Here is a 22233-nt window from a genome sequence, read left to right as displayed (position 1 = left end):
TCTTCCTCTCTTACTGTCTTCCTTTGCTATCTGATATTTTTGTAGTGATTTGTCCTGCTGCTTTTCTCATTATATTTTGTGTATCTATTATAACTTTTTCTTTGTAGGTGCCTTGAGGGTTGCATAAAATATGTTAAAGTTATTGCCATCTATTTTAAGTTGGTAACAGCTTCCTTTAATCTCAAACAAAATCTCTGTACTTTTACTCCCTTGCTTTGTGTTCTTGTAGTCTGAGTTTGCATCTTTTTATATTGTTTATCCAGTAGCAAACTTTTATCTATATTAGGATTCAAAATAAATTACACACTACCATTACATTGTTACATTATGCTTAATTTGTCCATATATTTACCTTTACCAGGAGATTTGTGCTTTTATATTGCTGCTCAGTGTATTTTCATTTCAACCTGAAAAACTTTTTAAAGCATTTTTTGTAAGGCACGTTTAGTGGTGATTAATTTGTTCAGGTTTTGTTTGTATGCAAAAAAATTTATTTCTCCTTAATTTTTAAAAGATAGTTTTGCTGAGTATAGTGTTCTTGTTTGGTAATTTTTGCTTTTAGTACTTTGAATATATCATCTTACTTTCTCTTTGCCTGTGAGATTTCTGCTGAGAAATCTGTTGATAGTCTTATGGGTTTCCCCTTAAATGTGATGCGTTGCTTTTCTCTTGTTCCCTTCAAAATTCTTTCTTTGCCTTTAATTTTTGATAATTTAATTACAATGTGTCTCAGTGTAGACCTCTTTATGTTCTACCTATTTGGGACCTCTTGCACATCTTGAATCTGGATGTCTATCCTCTTCCCCAAATTTGGGAAACCATCATTCTGAGCAAACTATCACAAGGACAGAAAATCAAATATTGCATGTTCTCACTCATAGGTGGAAATTGAACAATGAGAGCACTTGGACACAGGAAGGGGAACATCACACACCGAGGCCTGTTGTGGGGTGGGGGGTGGGGGGAGGGATAGCATTAGGAGATATACCTAATGTAAATGACGAGTTAATGGGTGCAGCACACCAACATGGCACGTGTATACATATGTAACAAACCTGCACATTGTGCGCATGTACCCTAGAACTTAAAGTATAATAATAATAAAAAAAAAGAAAATACATTTCTGCCCTTGGGGGAGAATGTCCTTGGAGTTATTGAGTTAATATATTGTTCTGACAAATTTCAGAACATCAAAGGACCAAATATACTTTGGCTACCAGCATTCCTAGTGGTCACTCCAAGGAGCAGTGGCGCTATTGAGACAGTGGTCACTTGAAATTGAGAACAGGACTTTCTGGATAAATTCCTCCCCTGTGGGAATTACAGGCACTACTGCTTGGTCATAGGCTCCACGCAAATGGAGGAGAGCACAGAATTCTGAGCACTATTGCAATGGAAATACTTCTTGCCCCTTCCCTCTTGTATCCCTCTAAGAGGAGGGACATCCATTAGTGTAATATGTGTGACAGCTTTCCATGTTGTTGTTCATTCTTCCACAGTGGAGGTGAAGTGACCAGGTAAATTGATAATTTGGGATTAGGATCTGTATCTCATCCTCTTTCTGTCTTTTTCCTAGGAGCTGGGTGCTCTTATGCTGGCTCCTACACACATTGAGTTTCTTAAAGTTAACTTCAGAAATCCCCACAAACCCTCTATGGGTGGCTTGCAGTGTTCACATACTGGCAGTGTCTGGTTGGCTAAGTTTGTCTAAGTGTGGTGTTCCATGTAAGGTTTGTTGCAACAAGCCTGTGCCATATTCTCCAATGTCACCTTTATCAGTAAGAAACACTGGGTGGGTATTCAGCAGAAACACACTGATACGACTATAACAGTTATTAAAATAACAAAATACTTGTGTATATGTTTTGTAAACAGTATAGTGGTAACTACAATAAGTTGAGATATTAATAATATAAATAAAATGATGAACTCAATAATTCAACCTGATGAGTCATGCTTCTTTCATAGTGATATCTGAAAATTCTTTGTAGCAAGTTCAGCCCAAGTGAGAGTAGGCATTGCAGCTGTGTTGCAAAATCTTCACAAGGTACTCTGTATCAGTTTTCATTGTCTTTATGTTAATTACTACTGCTTCCAAACAGTCTAATTTTTACTTTGGTTTATTGTTATTGTGGTGCAATTCTAATGTAAGTAGAAAGTGTGTAGCATTTTGAGATATTGAAATTCAAGAATTTGCAATAAAGTAATCTAAGTGAACACCAAAATTTAAGAGATCCTGAAGTTTAAACTTCTTAATGCAAATTTTACTTTTTATAAACCTACATTCTCTGAATCTGTAGGATAATCAAGAAGAAATGACATTAATATTGAATCACAACCTGAAACTACAAAAATTAGAACACTCTGGAATATCTTTAATACTATGTAAGAAGTAATATAAAATTAAGCAAATAGTATATATACCCAATGGAAAAAACCAATTTGCTTTTAAATTATTGTTAGTGATGTAAATTTTGAGGCAAATTGTGGTCAAGATTGTGTTATTTCAGTTAAAAGTGTTCAATACTACATTTCTCAAAAACCACATTCATATTTGGTTAAAGCTTCTGATTCAAATAAAGAAACTTAAACTTGCAATTATCTATAAAGATAACATTGAAATGCACATCAGTTTCACACAATAAAACATTTGAAACACTGAAAAACAAACTGCAGAAACTTTGTCAAATAGTATCAAAAAAGAAAATGAAAAATCTTAGAAGGTGTCATAAGAATTTTTAACACCATCTACTATATAGTTTAAAAAGTCAAATATTTTCAAATATAAACTATTGATGATGTTGGCATGGATGTGGTGAAAAGGGAACACTTTTACACTGCTAGTGGAATGTAAACTAGTACAACCCCTATGGAAAACAGTATGGAGACTCCTTAAAGAACTAAAAGTAGAACTACCATTTGATCCAGCAATCCCACTACTGAGTATCTACCCAGAGGAAAAGAAGTCATTATATGAAAAAGACAGTTGCACATGCATGTTGAGAGCAGCACGATTCACGATTCATAACTGCAAAAATATGGAACCAACCCAAATGCCCATCAATCAATGGGTGGATAAAGAAAATGTGATATATATACACACACACACACACACATACACACATACATACATACCATGGAATGCTACTCAGCCATAAAAAAGAATAAAATAATGGTATTTGCAGCAACTGGATGTAGTCGGAGACAATTATTCTAAGTAAAGTAACTCAGGAATGGAAAACCAAACATCGTATGTTCTCACTTCTAAGCGAGAGCTAAGCTATAAGGACACAAAGGCGTAAGAATGATACAACGGACTCTGGGGACTTGGGGGAAGGGTAGGAGGAGTGTGAGGGATAAAAGACTATACATTGGGTACAGTGTACAATGCTTGGGTGATGAGTGTACCAAAATCTCAGAAATCACCACTAAAGAACTTATCCATGTAACCAAACACCACCCATTCCCCAAACTATTGAAATAAAAAAAATAAACTATTTAATAGAACTTTGTGAAAAGAAAAATTTCAAACAGAGCTTAAGATTGCAATCTAGGTTTATGGTCTCTCTGGGTAAAAAACATTCATCTACAGAAATGAGTTAATACTTTTCAAAAAACATATATTAAGGCAATAAAGTTATAAAATTCTGAAATTAGTAAGGAAGCTTAAACTATTTTAAATAAAACTTTTACTAGTTTAATTAAAGTTTAAGGTTTATGAATTAGATCATTCTGCATTTATTGATCTTACAGAGCTATAAAGAACAACCACTAAAATAACACATCTGATTTTATTGCTATTGTTTGAGAAAAATAGTTTCAATTAGAAAAATTACAGAAAAATCTCACTGGATGTTGTGCAGATAATGTTAGAAGAATACTACAGAGAAATCTGAGCATTTCAGGCAAAATTTAGAAACATTCCCAGATGTTTTAATTTAGCACTGTGTCAGTCACTGTATTCAATTATCACTGGATGATGCAAATCACTGAATATTTTCTTGATAAACTTTTATTTGCTCCCATATATAAAATAAGCTTTGGAGAAAAATTCCTGGAGTTAAAATAATGAAAACTGGAAGAATATTTGGACTTCAATAGGTAATGTTTGGTGCTGAGGCTGCAAAAATCTTATTTTTATTAATTTATTGGAAATTGTGAAATGAGACTGTTTGAAAATTTGTAAAATAAAATGTTTATAAGGATTTGGCTTTAATAAATGATAGTCTAACAGAAATCCAGTGTGATCTGTTGCTTTACAAGAAAGAATATATTACAGTTATAAAAGCTGACTGATAATAAAAATGATTGAAAATATAAAATTAAATACAGAAAACTTTGAAAGTGAAGCCAATGATATCATAAAAATATAAAAAATTATACTACTTTAAATAAAAATGATCATCTTAATAGAGATTAGTAATGTCCATAAATAATATGAAAATACAACTGTTATTTTTATAACTAAAGAAAAACAAGACTTTTAATTTATTGAATCCTAAAAATTATCCACACAAATTTTGCAAAACTCTTCGGATTGATATGGAAAAAAAATCAATAAAATTAAGCCTACTAAATAAATATTTTAATAAATTATTTTGTGACTCAGCCAATAACAGAGATATTGTATATATAAAGCTTTCAGATAAATTTACATAATAAAGCGAATATATTTTCATATTGATGTATATATCAATTTATATTTCCATACAGATTATTTAAAGCTTTTCACAGCATCCAGAGACCAAAATTTTGTAAAAAATTAATGGCAATTGTTTCAACAAAAGAGAATCTGACAGAGCAGTACCATGAAAAATATAATAGATATTAAGAGATACTTTCTACTTATTAAATTACATTTCACCCATTGAATGTAAGTTTAATAGAGAAATCAAAGAGGTTGATGCCACTCCAAGATTACAGCTTAGATGCTAAGCTTAAATACTTAGCTTTTTACAACTCTGCTAAACAAAAGATTACATCAACAATTTATAAAAAACAAACTATAATTTGGAAATTATTAGAATTAGTTGATTAATGATTTGCATTACAGGTTATCATTATTTAGCATTTTACAACATATTGCTTATTTAGAAAATATAAGAAGTGCTGTTTTAAACATTGACTTATAGATTAATTTATATCATGTTAAAGATTATTAAATATTTTGAAACTCACTCCTGAATAAAGGAGACATCTATTTTCTTTATCTGCCAATTATTTATTTTATTTTTTATTTTTATTTTTTTTGAGTCGGAGTTTTGCTGTCATTGCCCAGGCTGGAGTGCAATGTCGCAATCTTGGTTCACCGCAACCTCCGCCTCTTGGGTTCAAGCAATTCTCCTGCCTCAGCCTCCCGAGAAGCTGGGATTACAGGCATGTGCCACCATGCCCAGCTAATTTTGTATTTTTAGTAGCGTCGGGGTTTCTCCATGTTGGTCAGGCTGGTCTTGAAGTCCCGACCTCAGGTGATCCACCCACCTCAGCCTCCCAAAGTGCTGGGATTACAGGCATGAGCCACTGCACCTGTCCCCAATTCTTTATTTCTTAAGAGGTTCAAGACTTTGGTTGAGAAAGTGAGCAGTCACATCTTTTCACTTTCCAGCCAGAGCCTCAAAATTCTGGCCAGTCCATCTCATGACTTCGTAGGATAGAATAAACTACCTTTCCACTCATTTTTTTTGTTAGGTACATGGGAAAGAGAGTCAGAGGGAGTGAAGCAACAAATCCAGAGTGGGAACAGAGAAGGGACCTGGCTTTATTGCAGCAAGTGGAACCTCACTGCATAATCTGTCTGTAAGAAGAGACAGACTCTGATATGGTTTGGCTGTGTCCCCATCCAAATTTCATCTTGAATTCCCATGTTGTGGGCAGAACCCAGTGAGAAGCAATTGAATCATGGGGCCAGGTCTTTCCCAGGCTGTTCTTATGATAGTAAGTATCACAAGATCTGATGGTTTTATAAAAAGAAGTTCCCCTGCACAAGCTCTTTGCCTCCTGCCATTCATGTAAAACGTGACTTGCCCTCCTTGCCTCCCACCATACTGTGAGGCCTCCTCAACCACGTGGAACTGTAAGTCCATTAAACCTGTTTCTTTTGTAAATTGCCCAGTGTCAGGTATGTCTTTATCAGCAGCATGAAAATGGATTAATACAGACTCCAACAAAATAGGATGCTGAGAGATTCTGAGCTCAGTTCCATGATCTAATGAAACGTTCTTGAAGCTGGATGCATACATTTTTCATTGCTGCTATAACAATAAAACAAACTTAGAGGCTATTGATATCCATTTGAGGGGCCTTCAAAAAGTTCATGGAAAATATATATTATTTTAAAAACAACTACACATGGATTTCAAAATTGTTTCATACTAAAATTTGTACAAACATGTTATAAGATGTCTGAGCAATGTCTAGTTTGAGGTACTAAGGATAAAACATCAGTTTGAAAATAGCCTCTATTCTATTCTGCTAAAGTTGAAGCAAGAACAAACAACAAATTTGTGGTGAAGCTTGGGTGGAAAAATGGCAAAATCATTGATGCTTCATAAAAAGTTTGTGGGGACAATGCCGAATAAGGCGTGGCCACCTGTGCCCAACTGTGGAATAGAGGTGGGTGGGGACATGGTTTGCTCATGAGATCAGTTCCATGGCATGTTGTTGATGCTGGTTTCTGAATCTCACTCTCCGTCTTTCTGGAGACTGTATAAACTACTCAATATCCTTTAATAATTAATTTTCTGATCAGATTATCCAGTGTTTGTGTTTCTTTCAGCTAAAATATTTACACCAACCTAATTGATTGGTCATATTTGCCACTTTCCAGCTTCCAAAGTTTGTGTGTGTGTGTGTGTGTGTGTGTGTGTTTCTAATGTGTATGAAATCACATTAGTTAGAAACCCCTGTTTCTAACCTGAAACTGGAACAAGAATTTCCAGTGGGAAGTACTTATAAATATATAGGTACACACACACACGCACACATATATATATACACACACACACACACACACACATATTTTAAAAAATCCTTTAAAAAATGTTATTTAGTACTTATCACAATTTACCTTGATTTCATATTTAACATGTTGTGTATTATATCACCCTTGAAATCTATTATATAAATTTAAAAGTCTTTAAGGACATGACAGTGGGTTGAATGGTGGACCCAGAAAGATAAATCCTTGTCCTAATCTCTGGAAACTGTGAATGTGTCCTTAGTTTGAAAAAATAACCTTCCTGATATAATTAAGGATCTCAAGATGAGATCACCCTGGATTTAGGGTTCACCCTCAGTCCAATGACAAGTGCTCTTCTAAGAGAAAAGCAGAGGGGGATTTGAGATGGAGACACAGGGAAGCAGGGGAGAAGGTCATGTGTGATGGAGCCAGAGATTGGAGTTATGCAGCCCTACATGAAAGAAGGCCTCTAGCCCCTAGGAGCTGGAAGAGGTAAGGAGGGATTCTTCCCTAGAGGCTTTGGAGGAAGCACAGCCCTGCCTATATCTTGATTTCAGACTCCCGGCTTACAGAACCATGAGAGAATAATTTCTGTTGTTCTAAGCATCTACTTTGCAGTCACTTGTTATGGCAGCCCTCAGAAGCCCGTACAGACATCATCGTTAAATCTCTCATGGCAATTTCTGATCATGTTATTATCATTACCGCATCTGAGTTACCCAGATACTATGATGAACAACAGTGGTTTTTCTTCCCTATCATCAAATCTTCATTTATCTGGTAATAGTTCTTACTTTTAGTTTGGGGAGCTACCTTTCCCCTTTGATGGGGCTGCCAGTCAAGTCTGTTGTCTTGGCTTCTTCTGGCATATGACCCAAATTTGGCCTATCAGATGCTATCTTCCTGGAGCATGAATCTTCAGAAACTGAGACGAGACTGAATAGAAGTGTAATTTAATTTTTTTAAACTAATTCCTGATACTTAGATCACCTGAATTTATTAGTGCTTGTCGTTTATACAATCTAGTCCTTCAGTTTATTTAAAAATTCTATGAACTATTTCCAATCTGCCTAAAACTCTTTTTGTGCTTAGATTGGTAGAGTTGGTTCCTTTCTTTGTAAAACTACTACCTGAGACAGCTACTTTTTAATATAAACATTCCTGAGGTCATCCTAGACTCACTGATTCTGAATCTTTGAGGATGAAGTCCAGAAACCTTCATTTTCATAAGCTCCATAGGTGATTCTTTTCTCCTTTATTTATATCCTTTAAAAATGTTAATAATTGCTGCATCTTTTATTAAACAACACCTGTTGATTCAGATTACAATGTTTAGAATGTACAAAACCTAAAATTCATTTTAAACTTAATCTTCAAGTGCTGCTGAATATATCAGAATTGGAGATAAAAAACTGTTGTCATGACAACTATTTATGGGTCTTATATATTTACATGAAAAGAATATAGCCCCACAGGAACTGGTAAACCCCATGGACAAACTAATCAATGTACTTTGGTCATGTTCCGACTTTACTTTTTATCTTAGACTTCAGGCTAGAAAATGGGGCAAGGAATAGTTAGGCTACAAATCTCAAACTCTATTATACCCCTGTTTCTAACCTGAAACTGGAACAAGAATTCCCAGTGGGAAGTACTTATAAAAAATTATTTTGGAAAAAATTCAGGTGTGAGAAGGAAATCTTTTAAAGTTTCTCTATATACAACACAATGCAACTTTGTTCATAAGACCTGTGTCTGCTAAAGGTAGATAATAAAATCTTGCCAATTCAGGAGAACTCAATCACTGTGAAATGTTACCTTGAGGTTATACAGTCAATTCAGACTTTGTTTCTCACCTCTATTCTCTTCTCCTGGTCTCTGTAGAGGTACTTAATTTCCTGACAGCTTATTTATAGTAGCAATGACAGTACTAGCAAGTTAGCATCCCTGATCCATGTCTCTTCTTCTTCTTCTTCTTTTTTTTTTTTTTTGAGACAGGATCTCACTCTATTGACCAGTCTGGAGTGCAGTGTCACAATCATGGCTCACTGTAGCCTCAACTTCCCTGATCCAAGTGATCCTCCCACCTAAGCCTCCCAAGTAGCTGGAACCACAGGCATATGCCTTCATGTCTGGCTAATTATTTTTCTTTTTTTTTTTTATAGACAGGGTTTCCCTATGTTGCCCAGGCTGGTCTCAAACTCCTGACCTCAGGTGATCCACCCACTTCAGCCTCCCAAAGTGCTGGGATTACAGGTGTGAGCCACTGCACCCGGCCCCAACTATGACAGCTTACATTGTGCTGCTTCTCACTCCACCATCCCATTCCCGAAATGTGGGACCCTTCAGCCTTCGTCAAGCCTCTAGCCATGTCTTTAAAGTGATTCTCCCTTACTAATAATTGTCAAACTTTCCTATCTTTTTGAGATGAGAAATTGCTCTTACGTCATCATATATTTTCTTCGTTTTCTGATTAATGAATAAATACTATGCTCTGATAACTTCAAGAATCTCAGACTTTGAAGATCATTAAAACCTTTTATCATTCAAAAAAGCCTGGCTTCTATTAATATACCAGGAAGCCTTGCTTTCAAGACTATTGCTTATACCAAGGACTTGGTCAAAGTCTAATTTGAACCTCAAAGATAAGCAATGACTTCTCTGTTGCATTCCCTCGGCTGCCTGGATGGTGTGAGATGAATAATCCATATAAGCAAAAATGAAGAAACTGAAGTTGGTTTATATCAAAATATTAACCACAATACTCTACTCAAAGAATTGGTTAAAGGAAAGTTCTATTAATGATTTCTTCTGTATATTTTTCTTCTCCTACTATGTCTAAAATTGTAATGAGAATTAACTCCTACTAGAAAACTGTAACTAATAACCAAAATCTAACAAAAACTACGTACCTAATGAGAAAGAGAGAGTGGGAGAAGAATATATAGAGAGAGATAGAGAGGAAGAAAGGGATTTATTATAAAGACACTCAGCTATTTAAATATTCTGGGGACAAAAATAGGGTTGCTGGGCTTCAGAGGCAACTAAAACCAAGCATGGATATTCCATCAGGACTATTGTTATGCAAGAACCAGCCCTACCAGCTCACCAGAGTCACTTGTTAAATTAATAAATTTTGTGAGCTGGTTGTAAGACACAGCCATTATTAAAAATTAAATCATACAAACTTACAGTTAAGTAAATAATATTATTTAGGCACTAAATAATCAAGGCTCACTGTTTCCTAATTATTTTCCTATTACTAATGTTAATCTTATCTATTTTATATTTACTATTATCTGTGTTCTGTGCTTTTCATATTTATTTACATTTTATTTACATATTTATTTACATTTATTGCATTTGTGTGTTGGCAATGCCATATAATGATGTGCTAATGGGAATCTCTTCCCAAATTATGTTCAGTGACATCATGATAGTAGTTTCAAATTAGCCATAGTGGTAAAACTTCCACCAAAGAAATTGGCAAATGCAACAATCAGATCTTTTTTTTTTTTTTTTAACTGGAGAACTGCTTGTTAAATATTTTCCAGAATACCATTGCTCAGGACTGTCTCTATTTTCTACGTCTTTTCTTTCACATTTTTATGCCTTTGCTCTTCTCTCTCAATCAGTTGGCTATGTCTGTGTTTTTACACATGTAGCTAGAAACATGAGCACTAAGTTTTAAGATTCACAATTTAAAGTTAAGGCACTCAAAGACAATACAAACATAATAGCTCCTGTGCTAACCAAAATGGACTGAGATGAGAAGAAATTCCCTGAACAGGGATGCTGTGTAGACAGTCTCAAAATTATCTACTATATTATCACCCTCACATTCTGTTTTTAGAGTTTTCTCGTGAAAGATCTTCCATGAAAATGCCCAGAGTACCTTGCCAGTTCCTCTCTTGGTGTCCTAATTCTCCTCTCTGTTTCTAGTTTCTTACCACTGTCCTCAAAGCAATTCAAAGTCTTTTTATGCCAAACACAAATGACTAGCTTGGTCTCTCCCTCTGAAAGCAGGACTTTGATACAAGTTTAAGGGCATAAGTAGTCTTTCAGGCTGCTCATAGAAAGCCAGTAAAACAGAAATATTCCTTTTAAAGCAAATTAAACTCTCACTAACCCCAGGAAGTTCGAAGGAATTATTTTTCCAAACTCTCACAACTCCCGTTTATTGGTTGTAAAATGTATTCTTTAAAATATGAAGAGTTCTTGGGAAGGATGGCCATTTTCATGACATTGATTCTTCCTACCCATGAGCATGGAATGTTCTTCCATTTGTTTGTATCCTCTTTTATTTCCTTGAGCAGTGGTTTGTAGTTCTCCTTGAAGAGGTCTTTCACATCCCTTGTAAGTTGGATTCCTAGGTATTTTATTCTCTTTGAAGCAATTGTGAATGGGAGTTCACTCATGATTTGGCTCTCTGTTTGTCTGTTATTGATGTATAAGAATGCTTGTGATTTTTGCACATTGATTTTGTATCCTGAGACTTTGCTGAAGTTGCTTATCAGCTTAAGGAGATTTTGGGCTGAGACAATGGGGTTTTCTAGATATACTATCATGTCATCTGCAAACAAGGACAATTTGACTTCCTCTTTTCCTAATTGAATACCCTTGATTTCCTTCTCCTGCCTAATTGCCCTGGCCAGAACTTCCAACACTATGTTGAATAGAAGTGGCGAGAGAGGGCATCCCTGTCTTGTGCCAGTTTTCAAAGGGAATGCTTCCAGTTTTTGCCCATTCAGTACGATATTGGCTGTGGGTTTGTCATAAATAGCTCTTATTATTTTGAGATATGTCCCATCAATTCCTAATTTATTGAGAGTTTTTAGCATGAAGCGTTGTTGAATTTTGTCACAGGCCTTTTCTGCATCTATTGAGATAATCATGTGGTTTTTGTCTTTGGTTCTGTTTATATGCTGGATTACATTTATTGATTTGCGTATATTGAACCAGCCTTGCATCCCAGGGATGAAGCCCACTTGATCATGGTGGATAAGCTTTTTGATGTGCTGCTGGATTCTGTTTGCCAGTATCTTATTGAGGATTTTTGCATCAATGTTCATCAAGGATATTGGTCTAAAATTCTCTTTTTTTGTTGTGTCTCTGCCAGGCTTTGGTATCAGGATGATGCTGGCCTCATAAAATGAGTTAGGGAGGATTCCCTCTTTTTCTATTGATTGGAATAGTTTCAGAAGGAATGGTACCAGCTCCTCCTTGTACCTCTGGTAGAATTCGGCTGTGAACCCATCTGGTCCTGGACTTTTTTTGGTTGGTAAGCTATTGATTATTGCCACAATTTCAGCTCCTGTTATTGGTCTATTCAGAGATTCAACTTCTTCCTGGTTTAGTCTTGGGAGGGTGTATGTGTTGAGGAATTTATCCATTTCTTCTAGATTTTCTAGTTTATTTGCATAGAGGTGTTTGTAATATTCTCTGATGGTAGTTTGTATTTCTGTGGGATCGGTGGTGATATCCCCTTTATCATTTTTTATTGCATCTATTTGATTCTTCTCTCTTTTTTTCTTTATTAATCTTGCTAGCGGTCTATCAATTTTGTTGATCCTTTCAAAAAACCAGCTCCTGGATTCATTTATTTTTTGAAGGGTTTTTTGTGTCTCTATTTCCTTCAGTTCTGCTCTGATTTTAGTTATTTCTTGCCTTCTGCTAGCTTTTGAATGTGTTTGCTCTTGCTTTTCTAGTTCTTTTAATTGTGATGTTAGGGTGTCAATTTTGGATCTTTCCTGCTTTCTCTTGTGGGCATTTAGTGCTATAAATTTCCCTCTACACACTGCTTTGAATGCATCCCAGAGATTCTGGTATATTGTGTCTTGGTTCTCGTTGGTTTCAAAGAACATCTTGATTTCTGCCTTCATTTCGTTATGTACCCAGTAGTCATTCAGGAGCAGGTTGTTCAGTTTCCACGTAGTTGAGCGGTTTTGAGTGAGATTCTTAATCCTGAGTTCTAGCTTGATTGCACTGTGATCTGAGAGATAGTTTGTTATAATTTCTGTTCTTTTACATTTATTGAGGAGAGCTTTACTTCCAAGTATATGGTCCATTTTGGAATAGGTGATTTACAGATTCAATGCCATCCCCATCAAGCTACCAATGACTTTCTTCACAGAATTGGAAAAAACTACTTTAAAGTTCATATGGAACCAAAAAAGAGCCCGCATCGCCAAGTCAATCCTAAGCCAAAAGAACAAAGCTGGAGGCATCACACTACCTGACTTCAAACTATACTACAAGGCTACAGTAACCAAAACAGCATGGTACTGGTACCAAAACAGAGATATAGATCAATGGAACAGAACAGAGCCGTCAGAAATAATGCCACATATCTACAAGTATCTGATCTTTGACAAACCTGACAAAAACAAGAAATGGGGAAAGGATTCCCTATTTAATAAATGGTGCTGGGAAAACTGGCTAGCCATATGTAGAAAGCTGAAACTGGATCCCTTCCTTACACCTTATACAAAAATCAATTCAAGATGGATTAAAGACTTAAATGTTAGACCTAAAACCATAAAAACCCTAGAAGAAAACCTAGGCATTACCATTCAGGACATAGGCATGGGCAAGGACTTCATGTCTAAAACACCAAAAGCAATGGCAACAAAAGCCAAAATTGACAAATGGGATCTAATTAAACTAAAGAGCTTCTGCACAGCAAAGGAAACTACCATCAGAGTGAACAGGCAACCTACAAAATGGGAGAAAATTTTCGCAACCTACTCATCTGACAAAGGGCTAATATCCAGAATCTACAATGAACTCCAACAAATTTACAAGAAAAAAACAAACAACCCCATCAAAAAGTGGGCGAAGGACATGAACAGACACTTCTCAAAAGAAGACATTTATGCAGCCAAAAAACACATGAAAAAATGCTCACCATCACTGGCCATCAGAGAAATGCAAATCAAAACCACAATGAGATACCATCTCACACCAGTTAGAATGGCAATCATTAAAAAGTCAGGAAACAACAGGTGCTGGAGAGGATGTGGAGAAATAGGAACACTTTTACACTGTTGGTGGGACTGTAAACTAGTTCAACCCTTGTGGAAGTCAGTGTGGCGATTCCTCAGGGATCTAGAACTAGAAATTCCATTCGACCCAGCCATCCCATTACTGGGTATATACCCAAAGGACTATAAATCATGCTGCTGTAAAGACACATGCACACGTATGTATATTGCCGCATTATTCACAATAGCAAAGACTTGGAACCAACCCAAATGTCCAACAATGATAGACTGGATTAAGAAAATGTGGCACATATACACCATGGAATACTATGCAGCCATAAAAAATGATGAGTTCACGTCCTTTGTAGGGACATGGATGAAACTGGAAATCATCATTCTCAGTAAACTATCGCAAGAACAAAAAACCAAACACCGCATATTCTCACTCATAGGTGGGAATTGAACAATGAGAACACATGGACACAGGAAGGGGAACATCACACTTCGGGGACTGTTGTGGGGTGGGGGGAGGGGGGAGGGATAGCATTGGGAGATATACCTAATGCTAGATGACAAGTTGGTGGGTGCAGCGCACCAGCATGGCACATGTATACATATGTAACTTACCTGCACATTGCGCACATGTACCATAAAACCTAAAGTATAATAATGATAATAATAATAATAATAAAAGAAAAAAAAAATATGAAGAGTTCTTTTTCAGGTTACTTCAAAGGCTAGCAACTCTTCTGAGCTTTTTTTCCCAGCTAAGATGACAGAAAAATGCTTACTGTCCAGAAGGATGCAACTAAAATTTCTCCACAAAAGTGATGCATTATTCTAATTACATTACAAACCTGGATATATTCTCTGTGCTTGATATGGAAAAGGTAACCACTGCATGGATTCCCGGTTAGATTTCGTCATATGAGAATAACATTGCAGAGCTTTCATTATTCTTCTTTTTAAAATTTTAAGAATCAACTGACTCACCTAAAAACTCATTGGTGACTGATTACACAAAATATGCATTGCTCTTCTGGCTTACTTTCATCCTAAAGTTAATTTTCTGCAACAGTGTTTTTTTTAAGAAAACAGATCTGTAACATATATATCTGCTAACCAAATCATAAAAAAGCAAAAAGTGAAGGTTTTTCTGATTTCAACAATTTTATATATATAACTATATATAATAAGTATATATATAAATATATATGTAAGTGTATATATATATATATACACACACACACAGTAAGTATATACTTGCTTTACAAATTGAAGAAACCATGAGTAAATTGAGAATAAACCATATCAGGCAATCAAAAACTTACATTTTAATATGGCACAGGATCATATCTAATATCTACTTTATCAGCTATTAGATGTTCAGCTAAACAGAGATATAGATCAATGGAACAGAACAGAGCCCTCAGAAATAATGCCACATATCTACAACTATCTGATCTTTGACAAACCTGAGAAAAACAAGAAATGGGGAAAGGATTCCCTATTTAATAAATGGTGCTGGGAAAACTGGCTAGCCATATGTAGAAAGCTGAAACTGGATCCCTTCCTTACACCTTGTACAAAAATCAATTCAAGATGGATTAAAGACTTACATGTTAGACCTAAAACCATAAAAACCCTAGAAGAAAACCTAGGCAATACCATTCAGGACATAGGCATGGGCAAGGACTTCATGTCTAAAACACCAAAAGCAATGGCAACAAAAGCCAAAATTGACAAATGGGATCTAATTAAACTAAAGAGCTTCTGCACAGCAAAAGAAACTACCATCAGAGTGAACAGGCAACCTACAAAATGGGAGAAAATTTTCGCAACCTACTCATCTGACAAAGGGCTAATATCCAGAATCTACAATGAACTCCAACAAATTTACAAGAAAAAAACAAACAACCCCATCAAAAAGTGGGCGAAGGACATGAACAGACACTTCTCAAAAGAAGACATTTATGCAGCCAAAAAACACATGAAAAAATGCTCACCATCACTGGTCATCAGAGAAATGCAAATGAAAACCACAATGAGATACCACCTCACACCAGTTAGAATGGCAATCATTAAAAAGTCAGGAAACAACAGGTGCTGGAAAGGAGCTGGAGAAATAGGAACACTTTTACACTGTTGGTGGGACTGTAAACTAGTTCAACCCTTGTGGAAGTCAGTGTGGCGATTCCTCAGGGATCTAGAACTAGAAATTCCATTCGACCCAGCCATCCCATTACTAGGTATATACCCAAAGGACCATAAATCATGCTGCTATAAAGACACATGCACACGTATGTTTATTGCGGCATTATTCACAATAGCAAAGACTTGGAACCAACCCAAATGTCCAACAATGATAGACTGGATTAAGAAAATGTGGCACATATACACCATGGAATACTATGCAGCCATAAAAAAGGATGAGTTCATGTCCTTTGTAGGGACATGGATGAAATTGGAAATCATTATTCTCAGTAAACTATCGCAAGAACAAAAAACCAAACATCGCATATTCTCACTCATAGGTGGGAATTGAACAATGAGAACACATGGACACAGGAAGGGGAACATCACACTTCGCACTTCGGGGACTGTTGTGGGGTGGGGGGAGGGGGGAGGGATAGCATTGGGAGATATACCTAATGCTAGATGACGAGTTAGTGGGTGCAGCGCACCAGCATGGCACAGGTATACATATGTAACTTACCCGCACATTGCGCACATGTACCATAAAACCTAAAGTATAATAATAATAATTAAAAAAAAAAAAAGATGTTCAGCTAACTAGGCCAGAGCTCTTTCTCCCTATTCCATTCCAAATATTTCTGCATAGTTACTTCATCTAAAATAATGAAGCCCCAGTTTTTGAAGGAACTATGACAAAATCCAGAACAGAGACTCTAATGTGCATTTCTGAATCTATAGCACTAAATGAAGTGCTGGACTTACAGTAGATGGCCAATAAATCTTTGTGGAATAAGTGAATGAATGAACATCAGATACCCTTCCTGAGATCATTTTGAACTTTAGTGACACTGTGTTTGTAATCTTTGAGAATAACTGTTCACATGGTAGTTCAAACTCAATTTTTTTTACATGAAGTAAGAGAAAATAAAGTTGGAATAGTTCAATGTGGTGTTTCATTTGTATTGTTGTTTAATGTGTGGTTCTCTAAATACTTGCTATAAAACTGGTAGTTAGATCAATAGGTTTAATTAAATTCACATTTTAAAAACTTTTTTTTGCAATAATATTTCATGTAGGTACTATGTAATTCCTACTGCATCACATCAGAAGAGGCATCAGGTCCAGTTCCACTTTTACTCAGGAGAAGCTTACGTAGTAGGTTCAAGGAATGTCAGCTCAATCTATCCATTATAAAGTTCCCTATCAACATTTTACCCAGTGGTTTTAGAAGCCACTGATCTTCTAGTGGCTTCTAGAAGCCAGTGATCTTCTTTGATCAGATCACTAAGGATTGCAAAATAATGACTTTCCTAATTTTACTATGTCTTTTAAATTATCTGTTCTACTACAAAGATTTTTTTCACATTAACTATTTGTTATCCTGACATACAGTTTGCATAAAAAAGAAAAAATTAAAATCTTGATTATTTCCTTTACCAGTTTTCAGGATCATTTACCAATTTTCAGGATAAAATTGATATCACAATTTTAGAAGATATGAGTATATCACATGGCAAGAATGAAAACAAGTATATGTATCTGGGTCAAGGCAAGAATAATTTTCATTCATTCTTTTATTCAAGAAATATTTGCGATACACCTATGCTAGATGTATGTGATTCACAAGTAAGAGACATATTCTAATTTCCAATTAGATTATTTCTACTGGCAAAACACATTTATGAATATGGAGATAACTTCTCATTCATGATGTACCTTTCTGGCACTTTAATTTTTGTAAAACTCTTCCCAGAACCTCTGTTCTGCCCTTATTTCCAGGAGATACAAAACCTGAAGGCTGGCCTTCAAAGCTAGCAGCAGAGTTACGATCTCCTTTTCTTTAGCTAAGTGGTTTTTAAAAACTTCTTTCTCTGCCATGGTTGAGAAATGGCTGTTCATAACGAAGGCTGGAAACAATGCCAAAGGGAAAGTAATATTTTTCTTTTGATCTTTTTTCTCAATTTACTAAGCCATTGCAATCATTTTCTCATTTGTTTCTTGCGACTCAGGAGGTAAACAGAGCGCATGTTGTTTTTTCGTTGTGCATAAGAGGAAATTGAAACCCAAAGAGATTAACTTTCAGGCTCAGGGTTACTAAATACAAAATCAGGGTAGGAATCCTAGTCACATTTCCTGGCCATTTTTTTTTCCAGTGACATTTTAACAGAGCTACAAAACCTAGGTAAGAGATAGAAAAATAGTAGTGTATAGTGATCTCACTGTGCCTTCTGTTCTTAGATTTACTTATGGATTCAGCTTGATCTCTATTAAGAGATCAATTTCAGTATTTCTGGAATCTAAGAGTGAAAGAACCAGGCTCAGGAGCAGGAGTGAGGTGGTGGCTCCAGGGGTCCAAGTAGCTCAGTCTTCTTGCAGATATTGTTCTGACAGCTTTCTACCCCAATCTACTAGTCCTCACTCTTGGGTTCTACTTTCTCTGCTGCTAGCTGATTAGACCCACCTATTGGGTCTCTGACTTATATTGTGAGATCTCTTTATTCCCTTTCATTTTTATGCTCAACAATTGCTATCTTGCCTCTGCCAAACAGAGTAGCTACTTTGTGAAAATGTATTAAATCAGACCATGAATGCATAGATATGTGTCTCTAATCTGGAATTCTGCTTTAGTCTAAAAGGTCAGTTCTGTCATTTCCTTTTCTCTTTGTTTTTTAAATTTTTTATCTCATGCCCTGATGTATTTGTATTCTTAAGAGCATAGTGGAAATTAGGGATTTTTTGGTTGTAAGCAAAAGAAATGATCGTTGCTAAGCAAAAAAATATTTAACAAAATAAATAAATGTGAATAATGTGAGGGTAATTTCAGAATGAAAGGAGAAATGAAAGAACCAGCCTTTCCAGGAGCAAGCATGAGATGGCTCCAGGGATCCAAGAAGTTGAATTTAACTGATAGGCTTGTCAGCATGTTGTTTCTGCCATGATTCAGCTTCCTCAGTTTTCCTGTGCTAGAGTCAATGTGTTCAGGATCCAAAGTCTCAGAGAGTGAGTCTGATTTTTCTAGCATTTTGTCACATAAACTGTAGTCAAGCCCTAGCTGGGGAAGACTTTGACCAACAGTCCCACAAGACTGTGAGCAGTTGGCAAGAACAAATTTCCCCAAAAGTGTTTAGATTGCTATGTCAAAAATAAAAAGAAATGAGTTATAATTATCCAATTCGAAGAGTATATTGGCAAGAGCAATGAATGGAAATTAGGGAACCTGGATTCAAATTTCAGTGCTTCCATTATTTTGCTTTGTGATCTCAGCATGCTATTTCATATTTCTGTAGTTCAACTTCCTCATCTATAGAATAAAAAGCGTGGAGTAGAAGATAGCTAATGCTTGTCTTGTTTTTGTTTGCTCTGAAATGATATTTTTCTAACTTCAGGAGGTTCTCCCCAGGTAAGTAAGTCCATGCCAATAAGTGAATACCTTCATTGTTTATAGACCTTAATCATTTCTCCTGCTTCTATTTGGAAGTCTCTTTCATGGATTAACAGGTCTTGCATCATACACACTTACAATGTTCTTCATTCTCATTCCTGCTCACCATTCTGTGCTGACCCCAGTACATCTCCTTAATCCTGGCTTTCCTTCGCTCAGTTCATTTCCTCCTGAAATATGATATTTGGTCTCCTTAATACTGTTCAGGAGGTGTGTTCTTGATTTCTTTTTCACAACAAACAATACAGAAACTATTTACTTCTTTCACTTTTTCCCTCTAAGGAACTTAGTCAAATTGACAGCAGCATTTCAACCCTATTTTTCCCACCTACATTAATTAAATCCTAAAATTTTAAAAACAATTTTATTTTCCTTATTCCATGCAAAATAAGCATTAAATTGGTCCTAAATAAAATGTCTAGACACCCCCTTTTCCATTTTCTTCACATTTCATTCATATTGATACCAACAGTCATTTATCCTTTAATTCATGTGACACTTACATGGGATGATTCTATGTATCGTCGCTGAGAAAAATAAATTCTTATTCCTTCATCCCCATATAATATTCATTTTGTATTAGCCACTGATGTGGTTTGGCTCTGTGTCCCCACCCAAATCTCATGTCAAATTGTAATCACCACATGTCAGGGGAGGGGCCTGTTGGGAGGTGACTGAATCATGGGGGCTGATTTCCCCCTTGCTGTTCTTATGATAGTGAGTGAGTTCTCATGTGATCTGAGGATTTAAAAGTGTGTCGCTTTCTTCACTCTCTCTCTCTCTCTCTCGCTCCACGATGTAAGACATGCCTACTTCCCGGTAGCCTTCCACCATGATTGCAAGTTTCCTGAGGCCTCCCCAGCTATGCAGAATTGTGAGTCAATTGAACCTCTTTTCTTTATAAATTACCCAGTCTCAGGTAGCTCTTTATAGCAGTGTGAGAATGAAGTAATACAGTCACAGCGTTAGGCTCTGTTACAAATGTACAGATATATAAAGTCTAATCCCTACCCTGTAGGATCTTACACAAGATTTTTGAAGGGAGAGAAAGCATATCAGCTTCCCCAAATACAGACTGAATATAATGAATATCACAAAAGAGTAGCAACGCATTGTTATCAAGTATTAAAAAAAGACATTTATCTCCATTCATATAAACAGAGAAGGTTTCATGGGACAAAGCAGTATTTGAACTAGGTTGGAAGTGGGTAAAGAGAACTGGTCTACCATCACCTACTTTTGCTCCCCAACAATCTATTTCCCAAATAGAAACAGTGACTAACAAATATTTGGTTCCTGACTTATTTGTGTCCAACCCTCCAATAACATCCCACTGAATTTGGAATAAAATATCTACCCTTTACTGTGGCTTACAAGGCCCTGCATGACCTGGTCTTTCCTCCCGCCATTTTCACATTCAATTATTATTTTCCAGCCATGATGGCCTTTTTGCTACGTCTCAAATACAGCAAAGGACATTTGCTGTTGGACACTTGTCTTTTCTGGCTGTTTGTTGTTATTGTTCCAGAATCCTCTTTCCCAAATCTTTACATAACTAGTGCTTTCTTGTCATGTAAGTTTCACTCTAAATATTATAGCTTCAGTGAAGACTTCCATGAACCTAATCTAAATTAATGTATCTCCAAGACTCTGTTGCACTCCTCTACTTTGCTTCTCTCAAACTACCTGAAATTTTCCTTGCTTATTTACTTGTTTTCTTTATAAATTCCTGCCTTCTCATGACTAGAAATTTATTAATAGTTTTTAATGTATGATGAGCTTTTGTGTGATGAGTAATACTAATATTTGACTTATTATTGTCCAGTTTATTAATGTTATAATTTTATTAAACAATAAGCTTTAAAAATTCCTTTAAATAATCAGTTGCACAAATTAACAAGAGAAAATGTATGACCCTAGCAAAGTAAATTCCCCCAAATATTTAAATATTATTATTTAATAAAACCTTTTTTTTTTTGAGATGGAGTTTCACTCTTGTTTCCCAGGCTAGAGTGCAACAGCGTGATCTTGGCTCACTGCAACCTCCGCCTCTTGGGTTCAAACAATTCTCCTGCCTCAGCCTCCCAAGTAGCTGAGATTACAGGCACCTGCCACCACTCCCAGCTAATTTTTGTATTTTTAGTAGAGACAGGGTTTCACCATGTTGCCCAAGCTAGTCTTGAACTTCTGACCTCATGATCCACCTGCCTCAGCCTCCCAAAGTGGCACGGGTGAGCCACCATGCCCAGCCTATCAAAAACTTTTTAAAAAACACTTTACATTTTAGGTTATTTTCAATGTTTTAAACGCCTTTTAGAAAGACAAGACACTGTTAAAAAATTACAAAATTAATGAATATATATACTCTAAAGTCAAGAATGAAAGTGTTTTAGGTTATTCTTATCCATATTTTTCATTATTTCTCAGTTTGTCTTCCTAAATTTTTATTAAAACTCTGCCTGGGATTTTAATAATCTTTCATCTTAAAGAAAAGAGTATCATTTCAGACTAACCAGATTTGGGGTATGATTTATTTAGAGTTCAGGTCTTTGTTGGGTCATGGCCCTAGTTGAGTCATCCAAGGTGTTTTCTAGGCTACTAATGGTTAGTAAATGCCTTTTAATAGTAAAATTGTAATCATTACATCATGGGAC

Source organism: Pongo pygmaeus, chromosome 10 (genome assembly GCF_028885625.2).
Source record: "Pongo pygmaeus isolate AG05252 chromosome 10, NHGRI_mPonPyg2-v2.0_pri, whole genome shotgun sequence".
In the NCBI taxonomy this organism is placed as follows: Eukaryota; Metazoa; Chordata; class Mammalia; order Primates; family Hominidae; genus Pongo; species Pongo pygmaeus.
The sequence above is the reverse complement of the archived record's forward strand: the minus strand, read 5'-3'. Positions refer to the sequence as shown.